The sequence below is a fragment of the Rattus rattus genome, chromosome 2 (assembly GCF_011064425.1).
Source record: "Rattus rattus isolate New Zealand chromosome 2, Rrattus_CSIRO_v1, whole genome shotgun sequence".
In the NCBI taxonomy this organism is placed as follows: Eukaryota; Metazoa; Chordata; class Mammalia; order Rodentia; family Muridae; genus Rattus; species Rattus rattus.
This window is the reverse complement of record NC_046155.1, coordinates 220,661,242-220,674,392: the sequence shown is the minus strand read 5'-3', so window position 1 is coordinate 220,674,392 and position 13,151 is coordinate 220,661,242. Positions and strand designations below refer to the sequence as shown.

At 36.1% G+C, this 13,151-nt stretch overlaps 1 non-coding gene across 1 annotated transcript; it reads left to right on the top strand.

The window, feature by feature from the left end:
* Positions 1–1,623: 1,623 nt before the first annotated feature.
* Positions 1,624–1,685, top strand: LOC116894915. The gene has a single exon (XR_004387117.1). It is a non-coding gene; the product is annotated as a U7 small nuclear RNA (small nuclear RNA).
* Positions 1,686–13,151: the final 11,466 nt, after the last annotated feature.

Here is a 13,151-nt window from a genome sequence, read left to right as displayed (position 1 = left end):
CACCTCCTCTTTGTCTCCATGAGGGTCTTCCTCCACCTACTCACCCACTCCCACCTCACTGTTCTAGCATCTCTCTATGCTAGGGCATCAAGAACCCACAGAACCAAGGAAGGGCTTCTACTCCCATTGATGTCAGATAAGACCTTCTTCTACTACATATTTATCTGGAGCCATTGATCCCTCCATGTATACTCTTTGGTTGGTGGTTAAGTCCATGGGAGCTCTGAGGCATCTGGTTATTTTATATTGTCTTACCTATGGGGTTATAACCCCTTTCAGCTCCTTCAGTCCTTCTACTAGCTCATCTGTTGTGGTCCCCAAGCTCAGTCTTATGGTTGGCTGTGAATAGTTGCATCTTTTTTAGTTAGGTATTGGCAGAAATTCTCAGGGAACAGCTATACCAGGCTCCTATTAACAAGTAATTCTTGGCTTCAACAATAGTGTTGAGTGTGGTGTCTACAGATGGGATAGATCCCTATGTGGGATGTTTTCTGGATGGCCCTTCCTTCAGTCTCTGTACCAATTTTGTCTCTATTTTTCCTTCAGACAGGAACAATTCTGGGTTAAACATTTTGTGATGAGTGGGTGACCCTATCCCTCAAGTGGCGGGCTGTGCCTATATACTGGAGGTTGTCTCTACAGGTTCTATATCCCAATTATTTTGTATTTTGGCTAAAGTCATCATTGTTGGGTCCGAGGAACCTCTTGCTTTCCCTGTGACTGGGACTTTCTAGTGGCCACCTGCAGTTCCCCCATCCCCCAATGCTATTCTATTCAATGTCCTGACCCGCTGTACTTCTATCCTGTCCCATCCTATATCTGATCCTCACTGATTTTTTCTCCCCCCTTTCCTTTCTCCCTTCCAGGTCCCATCCTCCCTCTACCTCCTGTGAGTATTTTTCTCCCTCTTCTATGTAGGATTGAAGCATCCACATTTTGAACTTTTTTCTTCTTTTACCTTCATATGATCTGTGAATTGTATTTTGGATTTTCTGAGCTTTTGGGGCTAATATCCACTTACCAGTGAGTGCACATTATATGTGTTCCTTTGTGTTCGGGTTACCTCACTCAGAATGATATTTTCTAGTTCCATCCATTTGTCTTAGCATTTCACAAAGTCATTGTTTTTAATAGCTGAGTAGTACTCCATTGTGTAAATGTACCACATTTTCTGTATTCATTCATCTGTTGCAGGGTATTTTTACTGTTTCTAGTTTCTGACTATTATAAGTAAGTCTGCTACGAACATGGCAGAGCACGTGTCCTTGTGGTATGGCGGCGTCTCTTTTGGGTATATGTCCAACAGTGGTATAGCTGAGTCTTCAGGTAGGACAATTTCCAATTTTCTGAGGAACCACCTTTTCTAAAGTTCTTTTCTAAAGTGGTTTTTACCAGCTTTCAATCCCACCAGCAATGGAGGAATGTTCCTTTTTCTCCACATCATTGTCAGAATCTGCTGTCCCCTGATTTTTTGATCTGAGCCATTCTGATTGATTGGTGTGAGATGGAATCTTAGGATCATTTTGATCAACATTTCTGTGATGATTAAGGATGCTGAACATTTTTTTTTTGTGTGTAGCACGTTTTCTGACTTTGGTCAGAGAATGAAAGAGCTATCCACAGAGCTATTATAGGTCTTTTAGAATTTCTCTAGCAGGATGTCTGACTTTGGTAAGAAAACCAACAACCTAGAGAGCCATCTAGAGAGCTATCTTGAGAAGACTACGGAACTGTCAGGTTGGATCCATCAATGGATGCATAAAACTATAACCCACTTCTCAGGTTGGGCCTGAGTTTAACACCTTCTCTTGGGTGGAATATCTGGGAAGGGAATCTTATTGGCCAAATCCTTCAGGCCTCTAGGTACCTCATTATGGAGAACTCTGCTTTAAACCTAGTTGACCATGGGACATGTTTCTTTTATGTGAGAAGCATAGCAAGTCTTCCAAGTCAGGAGTCTTGCCGGTAGCTGGGAGTCACCAAAGCTTCCGGTGTGTGCCCACTGAGTCTCAAGGTCTAGAATTACTCTACCTTACCAAATTTCCTGGCATTGTTTTATGTCCCACACTCAGGTTTGCCCACAGGTGAATCACGTGTGTGCACTTTATCAATTGTGATTCCACTTCCCAAATGAGGAACTGGAGTCAACTTTATAGAAGATTAGCCACAGGACATTAAGGAAAACAGTCCCCTTTCCCCCAGGAATGGGATCTGATGTCCAAGATGACAACAGGAGATTCCTCTAAATATGGTGATAACATTTTATAACTTTTGTTTTGATAACTAATATACCTTTCAGTATTTGTGATCTTGAGTTTTTCTTTGATTGGTTTCCTGAGGGTTTCTCCTTCTCCTTCTCCTTCTCCTTCTCCTTCTCCTTCTCCTTCTCCTTCTCCTTCTCCTTCTCCTTCTCCTTCTCCTTCTCCTTCTCCTTCTCCTTCTCCTTCTCCTCCTCCTCCTCCTCCTCCTCCTCCTCCTCCTCCTCCTCCTCCTCCTCCTCCTCCTCCTCCTCCTCCTCCCCTCCTTCCTTCTTCTTCTTCTTTCTTCTTCTTTCCTTCTTCTTCTTCTTCCTCCTCCTCCTTCTCCTCCTCCTCCACCTCGTTTTTCTTCCATCCTTTTCTCAATTGATAGTGAAATGCAGAAACCTGGATTTTTTTCAAAAGTTTTGAAAAATGTGTCTCTTAATACTCATAGATATTTCAGAAAAGAACATAAAACACAAATAAATAATTGAAGGGAAGTTCTCACTGGTTGAAAAAACAATCCATGGTTACTTCACGTATACATTTTAAAAACCTGTATTTTTCTATCATTCATTGTCTGATATTGTTTCCTAATTTAATTTCTGTAACAAAATTCTTTCTTTTTGAATCATTTACCTCATAACTACCCCACATTACATTATAGAAATATACGAACAATCATTCCCTTTGGATAAAATTTTTTAATCGTGAAAACAATGAATGCTTTTATCATTGTGGAAAGGACAAAACCAGATATAATGTTCAAGATGTTCATTCATATTTTATTATATGATCAAGCATATTTATTTAAAAAGCTTAATAAAATATTCTTTCAGATATCAAATTGCTAGGAAATCCATCTATTCACACTTATACCCATAAGAAAGACTAAAAAATGTTCCTTTTCAAGTATATATACATATTTTAATGTATCTTTTTCACACACACACATATATATATATATACATACATACATATTCACAGAAACACTTGAAATAACTGTTGAAATAAAAGGCATTTTCTTTACATATTATCCATTTTTTTAAGCCCTTCTCATATTTATAATTACAGAATGCAAATCTAACTTTCTATTTAAATATTTTAGGTGTAAGGTCATTTATAATAAAGTAGATAGCTTACTAGTATATTTCCTGAATGGTAATAATTTAAGTAGTAAAAATGTCATAATTTATTCAGGAGTTCAATATGATCTTACTAAAATAATCAAGTAAATGAGACAGGCTGCAACTCAGGAGCATGAAAAAGAATCATCATTCCTGTATAAATATGTTTGGATTGCCTGAAAATGGGATTTTCCCCCCTATGATGCCAAGAAGCGAGAACATATTACAGTGATCATCCTGGATTTCAGAGAAGTGAAATTGTTTTATCTTCATGTGCCTGACTTTCCTTTCTTGTCTTACAATTCTTACCTTCCTTTTTGCACCCCGTCCTCTTTCTCTGAGGTTCAGAGTATGTCAAGAGAATCCATCATACTTTCTCTTTAAATTCATCATGATTACTTAGAATTGGTCAAGTATTAAATTACTTTTAAAAACATCTTAATAATAAGAATTAAATAGAATTTTTAATACAAATATTTTCTTGTTCTTGTGCTTCATAAGATGTAATGTTTATTTATAGTATACCAATGTGCAAAATGGCTGTGATTAATTGAGATCTTTACCTAGGAGGAGACCATATTATCAGTGATTCATATGCAGGTTAGTCTGCTCACAGAAATATGAAAATCTACATAGCAATGCTAGTAATTTTAAGTTTTATTTGTTTGCATTCGTAAATCAGTTCTAGAGACAATGTTTCTACTCTTCCTTACCATTGGAAATATATAAATCATTTTGTGAAACTCTTTTAGTATAGTAACTTTATTTATTTAATCAAACACTTGCAGTATGAAATCCACAAATTAGAACCCACTCATTCTATCTGGGAATTATATGACTTCTTCAATTTTTTTCACATGTTTTTGTTGTCCTGCAGTCACTTATGAGAATTTTATTTTATATTTTTACCATACTTCCCTTTTCTACAATTTCCAGATGCTTTAAGATAAAAAATTCCAACTCTTCTGGGTGCTTTATTAAAGCATGCATAATAAAATACTGAGAGAATTGTGTATGCACAATTTTTATAAAGGTAGTGACTAAGGAAGTATAAACTAGTATTCTTTAAAATCTTCAATTCAATCAGGAATGTGTAATATGTTTGTGTAAAAATTAAAAACACACAACAAAACATGGTAAGATATTCCTCTGTATGATATGAAAATTTATTAGTTTTGAAGCAAGGATAAGGTAAGGTAATGTTCTTTTGTTTGAGTAGTTATTGTGAATCGATTAAATATTAAATACTTCATATTTGATTGGAATAGTTCACATATCTTGGCTGTCTTTACCAGAATATACCAGAAATGCCAATACCCAGTTAGTACAGGAGCTAAAAGAAAATCTGTGTCTGAGATTTTCAACACCCACTAAAACTTGAGAGTAGGATTTTGGATGTGAAATATGATGGGTAAAGTGAGGCTCTGGTTTGCTACTTAAGGGAATACTTCCGTAGATATGACAGTGTTCTATTCTGAGTGAAGATAAAAAGAGCAGGGAAGTTTGAACACTATTGAAAAACTTTCTAAGTACTTTAAAATTTGGGACCTTTGTAATTTTGGTAAATTTATTTAAAAGTATGGTCAATTTGAACTCTCTACATCATTCTCCTGTAGATTTCTCATGAACACAACTACTGAGTAGGTTAACACTGTTGCAATTTACATTGCTAACATCATTATTTGATAAAATGCTGGACATACTAAAATTCAGCTCTATCACTTTTTATTATGATTTATGTCACCTTTGGATTATAATAAAATTAGATCAGTCACAATGTCTACTATTGATTTTCCACCTCCTTATATGTAACTCTTTGCTCTGTCTCAAATTCATGGGTTCTTATTTTTTTTCTTTAGTAGTTGCTATATCTATCTATGGGTATATTAAAACATACACTGCTCAGTCCACAATGTAACTTGTATGTTTTCACAGGTAATCAGTTGGTATTGGATAACCAATTGTTGTCCTCCTCCCACAGGAAAACTATGTCTTGCTATTTCAACATCCCTTAGTTGCCTATACATGAAGACTCATGAACTTTCTCCCTTCCACCTTAGCATGTACATTGGTATCGTTCTTGTTCAAGTCTTGGTGAGATTTTATGAATATAGCATCTCACATTATTAGAGATACAGTATCACAGAAAATTTCCTGTTTCTCTGCCTATTATAATCTTACCATTCTATCTTCTGCAATCATCCCTGAACCTTAAGTACAAGTTCCATGTTGTAGATGTATATATTGGGCCTGTGCTCCACAACTATGCATAGCATTTGGATTTGGCTTTCTTTAATGACACATCTGATGCAAAAAAAGAGTTTTCATGATAAAGGGTGAAGAACAATATTTATCAGATAATGTAGGGATATGAATTTAGATTATAGTTAGAGATTATGCTGTATTTATAAAGGCTGTATGTTCTCTATGATACATGACTGCATTAGCTCCAGGTGTTTGGTTGGTTTATCAAAGCCTGGCATGGTTTCCTTCTTGTTGAGCAAATCAAAAGGAATAGGCCTTTCAGAACAGATGAATCTTGGGTTCTCTGGGTTCTGAGTTTGAAATGCACGGTGTCTTCAGGGATAGAAACTTACATTCACTGACTTTGTATCATGCCATGCTGCAGCAATCATCTCTTATAGAAACTGGTACAGTTTTCTAAATCTGCGACTTGTCATGTATGTCATCTGAAAACGGAAAGAATTGTGGTTCTTTTGTCTATTTCAATATCATTAATTTCCTTCTCTTCCCTTTCTCAAAGAAGTGCTCAGAATACAATATTGAAGAGGAGTGATAAAATTGGATATCTCTTTCTGTTTGTTTATGTCAGTAAGATTGCTTCAAGTTTTCCTACATTTACTATGATGTTGGTGATATATATATATATATATATATATATAATCATATTTTGTTATATTAAGGTATGTTTCCAATGCTCTTTATTCTTTCTAGAACTTCAACTCAATAGGATTTTAGGTTTTGTCACAAGCTCCTTCTGTATGTATTTTGGTGATCACAGGATTTGTATTTATGACCACTCGAATGGTTTATTATTACATTTGCTTACTTCTGTATGCTGAACCATCATTACATTTCTGTGTTAAACCCAGTTGATCACGGTGGCTAATCTTTACAATGTCTTTCATATTCCAAATACTTTACTGAAAATTTTCAGTCTACATTCATTGGTTATACTGGCATACAGTTTTCTCTTCTTTTTAATTCCTCTTATATCTTTTCCTAATTTGGGTATTAAAAATGACTGACTTTATAAATGTTTTTGGTCTCCTCTGTCTGATTAATTTAAGAAAGATTGACTGTAGATCTTCTTTGATAGTTTGGTAGACTTCTGATGTGAATCCATCTGACTCTGGACTGTTTTATTTGGAAAGTTCTTTTCTTTTTTTTATTATATTTCAATTTCATTTAAATGAGTCTGTTTAAGTTGTTGACTTTTTCTTGGTTTAATTTTGATTGTTTGACTGAATCTGAAAGTATATTCATTTCTTTTTGGTTTTCCAACTGGAAAAGAGGTTCTAAAGTATTCCTTTATAATATCCTGAATTTCTTTATTGCCTGTTATAATGTTTCTTTTTCATGACTGATTCAGATAATTTCAGTTAACTTTGCCTTCTATGTAGTTGGTTGAAAATTCTGTCAATCATTTTTATCTTCTCAGGGAAATAGTTCTTAGCTTTGTTGATTCTTTGTATTGCTTTCTTTCTACTTTATTAGTTTTCTTTGAATTTACTTGTTAAATTTGAGCTTAGTTTCATCTTAATTTTCCATATTTTGCCTTAATCATTATGTTATTTAGCTAAGCTCTGCTATGTATGTAGTTTTAATTTGTTTCTTTTTACTTAATCGCATTACATCCTGCACCTTGATCCCTTCCCATCATTCCCTCACACAATCCTTGTCCTCATACCCCTATCCCCTTCTGAGCAGGTAGGGGTGCCTTGAGTGAACCCTGACTCTGGCACAGCAAGTCTTTGAGAGGCTAGGCACTTCCTTGTCCACTGAGGCTAGACAAGGCAACCTAGCTACAAAACATATCCAATATACAGGTGAAGCTTTGGGGATTGCCCCTGCTTCAGTTATTCATGTTTCACACAAAGGTGAAGACCAAGCTGCACAGATGCTAAATATGTGCAGAGAGGTGTAGGTCAGCCTGGTTATTTTCCTTGGTTGCTGGTTCAGTCTCTGAGAGCCCAAAGGGTCTTCCTGAGGAGTACCCACCCTGTTAGGGGCTGTAATACTTCCTCATTTTCTTCTATAACTGCTCTCAACTCTATTCACTGTTTAGCTGTGGGAGAGGTAATTTCACTCTGTCTGAGTGAGTTGGTAGATAGAGACTCTCAGAGGACTGCTCCTGCAAAATTAAAATAATGGATTCTTTTACCTCACGCTAGAGCTGGAACTGTAGTGCCTCATGTCATTTGTTTGATATTTTCATCTCAGTGAGCAAAGCATCTCACCTGCTCTGCTCCATCCCATATCACACTGCCGATGGCTACTCTCTGAGAATGGCAACAATCTCTCCACACATCTATTTGCCAAGGCAGGTTGCCACCATGCCAGGCATACCCATCCCAGTTCTGTGGTGGCCCAGTGTCTCCAGCCACCATATACTGTCTTGAATTCAATTAAATTGCCACATAAAAGAACATACAACACAGTAACCTCTGACCCAATTAATAAAATATAATTGGCCACCTAATCAAGATACAGTTGTTTAACTAGACATAAAAAATCCTATACACATCCATCCCTAAAGAATGTTCATAAAAACCTGTAAATGTGTAGAGAGGAATCTTAATATCTGCCTCTATGTTCTCTCGGCTGCTCTCCTCCTTCTCCTGTCATCTCCTCCTCTTCTCTAAAACTTTCCTCTCACATCCTTCCTTCTCATCGAATGAAAGGCTTTGTTCTATCTTGTATCTGCCTTCACCTGCATAATGGCAACCTCCTATAGAGGACGGTTATGCTATACTCTTTTCTGAAAGCATAATACAGTGTCCTTTATAATATCTGGAATTGGTGCTTGAGAAAGGGATGAGTCTCAAGCTGCGCAGGTTATAGACTGACTTTTCCCTCAATTTCTGCTTCATTTTCAGTACTTGCATTTCTTATAGACAGGATAAGTTTGGGGTCAAAAGTTATCGGTTGCAAGCTTTTTCAGTGGATTGGTGTCCTTACCACTCCACCTGGGTTCCTGCCTAATGGCAGGAGGCAGCATCTCCAGGCTCCATATCCCCAATGCCCTAAGTCACAGCCCAGGACGCCCCTATTGTTTCTTGGGCATGTCCCCTTCCTAGGTCTCTATCTGTTCCTAAAGATACCTACCTACCCACCCCTATTTTTGGATTGGATTATTTGGGGTATTTGTTTTGTTCTTGTCTAAATACTTGGAATATATATGTATGTATATGTATGTATATGTATGCATATATGTGTGTAAATTCATATATACATATAATTCATATTTATAATTCATATATGGGGGTTGACCATTTTTTCCAATGTGTAGGCTATCGTTTTGTGCTATTGACAGTCTTAATTCTTTACTGAAGATTTTAAGTTTCATGACGCGTCCTATTTATTCCATGTAGCTCTTAGTGCTTTAGCAATGTGTTCTGTTTTGGATGTTATCTTCTGTACCAAAGAGTTCAATGCTATACCCCACTTTCTATTCTATGAGATATTGTAAGTAGTTTTATTTTGAGGTCTTTGATCCTCTTGGACTTTAGTTTTGTGGTGGGTGATATACATATATTCATGTATATGTATAAGTATATGTATAGGTATAGGTACAAGTATATGTATATGTGTATGTGTAGATATAGGTGTAGGTATAATGTATATGTGTATATACATACACACACACACACATATATATATACATACATACATACATACATACATGAAGACATACAGTTAGATTAGTACAATTTGTTGAAAATACTCTTCCTTTTCCATTGCATGGTTTTGACTTTTTTGTCAAAATCAAGCATCTATAGGTATGTGGGATTATTTCAGTGTCTTTGATTCAATTTTATGAATTGACATGTTTGTTTGTACTAATATCATGCAGATTTTACTGCTATTGTTCTGCAGTACAGCTTGAAATCGGAGATGTTGATTTCTCCAGAAGTTCTTTTAATGCACAGGATTCCCTTATGTATCCTGGATCTTTTGTTTTTCCATATGAAGTTGAAATTGGTTTTTAAGGGCTGTAAAGAATTGAGTTGGAATTTTGATTGGGATTGGATTTAATTTGTACATTGTTTTTGGTATGATGGCCATTTTTTCATATTAATCATACTGATCCATGATCAGATCTTTCTATCTAACATCTTTAACTTTTTCTTCAGAGACATGAACTTTTTGTCACATAGGTCTCTCACTTGCTTGGTTAGAGTAAAACAAAGATAGTTTGCATTGTTTGTGGCTATTGTGATTAGTGTTGTCTTCCAAATTTGTTTTCGTCCTGTTTTTCATTTGTACAAATGGAGACTACTCATTTTTGTTGTTGTTATTGTTGGTGTTGTTAATTTTGTAATCCACTGAAAACTACTTTGCTGATGGTGTTTATCAGATGTAGGAGTACTCTAATAGAATTTTTATTGTTACATATGTTTACTATCTAGTCAACTGCAAATAACAATATTTGATTTCCTCCTTTCTAATTTGTAGCCCCTTGATCAACGTTAGTTGTTTTATTACTCTAGATAAGATTTACTTAGGAGCTAGGGAAAGAGCAGACAGCCTTGTGTTGTTGCTGTTTTAATGAAATTGCTTTATCACCATCTCATGTGATGTTGACTACTGGCTTACTGTTTATTTTCAAACTTGGGTTTAGATATGGTCCTTGTATTTATGATCTCTTTAAGAATCTTAACATAAAGGTTTGTTATATTTGTTTAAAAACACTTTGACATCTAATATGACAATCATGTGCCTGTTTTCTTTCAGTTAGTTTATATAATGGACTATGTTGATGAAGTTTTATATAATGAACCACCCTTGCATCTCTAGGAGGAAGTCTACATGGTAATTATGTTTTTTTTTTTTTTAAGGAAAATTGGTCCAAAATTCCCCTTCTTTGTTGAGTCTGTACAATTTAGTTATCAGGGAGACTGTGGCCACATACAGGGAGTTTGACAAAATTCCTTCTGTTTTTACTTTATGGAATCATTTGAGAAGTATTGGAATTACCTTTTCTTTGAATGTATGATAGAATTTTGTTCTAAAACCATCTGGCTCTGCTCCTGTTTTGGTTGGCAATATTTTAACTACTGCTTCTATTTCCTTAGGGATTACAAGACTATTTAGTTTACATAAACTCCATCTAACTTTGATATTTGGTATCTATCTAGGAAATTATTCATTTCATTTGGATTTTCCAATATAGTACAGGCTTTTGAAATTAGACCTAATGTTTCTTTGAATTTCTTCAGTGATCCTTATTATGTCTCTCTTTTCATTTCTGATTTTGATAATTTGATTTACTCTCTCTCTCTCTCTCTCTCTCTCTCTCTCTCTCTCTCTCTTTCTCTCTAGATTGGCTAATGGTTTTTCTATATTGGTGATTTCCTCAAAATACCAGTCTTGGTTTTGTTGAATTTTGTATCATTTATGTTTGTTTGTTTCTAATTGTTTTATTTCCACTTTGAAGTTGATTATTTTCTGCTTTCAGATATCCTTGTAAATTGGTAATATGTGGACTCCTAAAATTCTTTAAGAAGGAAGTTGCTGCTATGAACATACATCTTTTTTTTTATTAACTTGAGAATTTCTTATTTACATTTCGATTGTTATTCACTTTCCCGGTTTCCAGGCCAACACACCCCTAACCCCTCCTCCTCCCCTTCTATATGGGTGTTCCCCTCCCCATCCTCCTCCCATTACCAGTTCATGTCAGCCTTCACTTCTTTGCTTCATCCATCTTAACTAGTTTGGTGGCTGTATATGTATGGGCCACATGTGGGGCAGACTCTGAATGGCTGTTCCTTCTGCCTCTGTTCTAAACTTTGCCTCCCTATTCCCTCCCAAGGGTATTCTTGTTCCCCTTTTAAAGAAGGAGTGAAGAGTTCACATTTTGGTCATCCCTCTTGAGTTTCATGTGTTCTGTGCATCTAGGGTAATACAACCATTTGGGCTAATAGTCACTTATCAATGAGTGCATACCATGTGTGTTTTTCTGTGATTGTGTTACCTCACTCAGGATGATATTTTCCAGTTCCATCCATTTGCCTATGAATTTCATAAAGTCAATGTTTTTGATAGCTGAGTAATAGTCCATTGTGTAGATGTACCACATTTTCTGTATCCATTCCTCTGTTGAAGGGCATCTGGAGTCTTTCCAGCTTCTGGCTATTATAAATAAGGCTGCTATGAACATAGGGGAGCACGTGTTTTTTTTTATATGTTGGGGTATCTTTTGGGTATATGCCCAAGAGAGGTACAGCTGGGTCTTCAGGTAGTTCAATGTCCAATTTTCTGAGGAACTTCCAGACTGATTTCCAGAATTGTTGTTCCAGTCTGTGTTCCCACCAACAATGGAGGACTGTTCCTCTTTCTCCACATCCTTGCCAGCATTTGCTGTCACGTGAGTTTTTGATCTTAGCCATTCTCACTGGTGTGAGATGAAATCTCAGGGTTGTTTTGATTTGTATTTCCCTTATGACTAAAGATGTTGAGCATTTCTTTAGGTGTTTCTCAGCCATTCGGCATTCCTCAGCTGTGAATTCTTTGTTTAGCCCTGAACCCCATTTTTTAATAGGGTTGTTTTCCTGCAATCTAACTTCTTGAGTTCTTTATATATTTTGGATATAAGCCCTCAATCTGTTGTAGGATTAGTAAAGATATTTTCCCAATCTGTTGGTTGTCGTTTTGTCCTAACCACAGTGACTTTGCCTTACAGAAGCTTTGTAACTTTAAGAGATCCCATTTGTCGATTCTTGATCTTAGAGCATAAGCCATTGGTGTTTTGTTCAGAAAATATTTTCCAGTGCCCATGTGTTTCAGATGTTGCCCTAGTTTTTCTTCTATTAGTTTGAGTGTATCTGGTTTGATGTGGAGGTCCTTGATCCACTTGGACTTAAGCTTTGTACAGGGTGATAAGCATGGATCGATCTGAATTCTTCTACATGTTGACCTCCAGTTGAACCAGCACAATTTGCTGAAAATGCTATCTTTTTTCCATTTGGTGGTTTTGGCTCCTTTGTCAAAAATCAAGTGCCCATGGGTGTGTGGGTTCATTTCTGGGTCTTCAATTCTGTCCCATTGGTCTATCTGTCTGTCTCTGTACCAATACCATGCAGTTTTTATCACTATTGCTCTGTAATACTGCTTGAGTTCAGGGATAGTGATTCCCCCAGAAGTCCTTTTATTGTTGAGGATAGTTTTAGCTATCCTGGGTTTTTTGTTATTCCAGATGAATTTGCAAATTGTTCTGTCTAACTCTTTGAAGAATTTGATTGGTATTTTGATGGGGATTGCATTGAATCTGTAGATCGCTTTTGGTAAAATGGCCATTTTTACTATATTAATCCTGCCAATCCATGAGCATGGGAGATCTTTCCATCTTCTGAGGTCTTTTCAATTTCTTTCTTCAGTGTCTTGAAGTTCTTATTGTACAGATCTTTTACTTGCTTGGTTAAAGTCACACCGAGGTACTTTATATTATTTGGGTCTATTATGAAGGGTGTCGTTTCCCTAATTTCTTTCTCAGCTTGTTTCTCTTTTGTGTAGAGGAAGGCTACGTATTTATTTGAGT